Below are 1559 nucleotides of genomic sequence, written 5' to 3'. Positions count from 1 at the left end.
GTGTGTGTGTGTGTGTGTGTGTGTGTGTGTGTGTGTGTGCTCAGGATCCCGAGAGGAGAATGGAGGAGAAGAGATTGCAGTGTGGGCATTCCCCCTGGGGGGTGATTTCTCACTTTCTGTCTCTCTGTCTTTCTCTGTCTTTCTGGCGAGCACACGTGCCCTATAGCAAAAACCTCTCCAAAAAAAAAAAAAAAGAAAAGAGAAGTAAAGAGAAAAACTTTTGCAAGTGATAAATATAATCTTGATTGTGGTGATGGCATTGCTGTGTGCATATATTCAAACTCATCAAAGTTCATGCATTAAATATATGCAAGTTTTTATATTTTAAGTATATCTCCATAAAGCCATAATTTTTTTTTAAAAAAGTCTTTCTTCATAATAATCAATAAAGAAACTTGTATTTTGAAGATGGAGACCAGTAAACTAAACCAGTAGCCTAAAAGGAACAAAATAATATGTGATACTGGTATCTGAGTTGACTTAAATACAATGACATGACTGCTGAATAGAATTCTAGATTCTCTAGAAATAGACTAAAAAGAATTTCTTGTGCTGTATCCTTTTCTCTGTGTGATAGGAAAAAAAAGTGTCTAAATAAATCTACAGAGAATAACTGTCCTGACATCGACTTAGAGATAAAATCTATTTTGTTAGTTCTTTTGTAAGGGATATTGAGGCACAGAATAGACCATGTCTTCAACTATAGTTTTGTAAAGGATACACTTTGTTTCAATAGACTTTTTATTTTATTGAAGCTCTAACAGTGCTGAGAGCATAGTGCTCCATCTTAACACAAGGGAGTTATTCTTGCAGAGAATGAAAAATAAGGTCTTGGACCCTTTGCTTTCTGATGATACTATTTTTTTTCAAGGTTTAATTGTAAGAATTGAAATTCATTCATTTCATATTCAAGTTGCCTTGCAACATCTTTATGTGTATAATTATAATGTGAGTGAAACATGTGAGACCAAGAGTGAGGACACTCATGGGAGGCATGCCCTGTGTATGGAGTTCCCACTGAGAATCAGCTTCTACTGCAGGAACAGTGTGCCAGAAAGGTGTAGACAAGTCCAAGAAAAGCGGTTTCATTATTTAGGTAGTAAAAACAGGAAGCTGGAGCTGAGGAGCAGAACTGTGGTCCTCAAGTCCAAGAAAACATAGTATGAAAAGTTATCCAGTTCTTCTAGCAGCAAGATGACTTAATTTTTCAGCAGTGCACATACATATTGAAGAAGAAGTTGAGGCAGCCATTATTAGTTCACATTAGTGAACTCAAAAGTTCAGTTGGATTTGGATGTTCAAAGTGTGGACACAGGAACTTCAACATGTGGAGAATTCAAGTGGCGGTTTTAACCCAGTGTAGATTGAACCCATAAAATCATTTGGGAGAGCTCTCCATCTTGTTCTTCATTAAGTAGACTTTATTGGCACCACACATACTGCACAGTGTCTCCTTAATAAGGAGTGTTGATTTTTATGATTCATCACCTTTGAAGTGAAAAAAATATTTGCATTGGCAGGGGAATGTCCCTTTTTTTTTCTTCCCTCAACACACACTT

The sequence above is a fragment of the Tupaia chinensis genome, unplaced genomic scaffold, assembly GCF_000334495.1.
Source record: "Tupaia chinensis unplaced genomic scaffold, TupChi_1.0 Scaffold000406_1, whole genome shotgun sequence".
Classification (NCBI taxonomy): domain Eukaryota; kingdom Metazoa; phylum Chordata; class Mammalia; order Scandentia; family Tupaiidae; genus Tupaia; species Tupaia belangeri.
The sequence above is the reverse complement of the archived record's forward strand: the minus strand, read 5'-3'. Positions refer to the sequence as shown.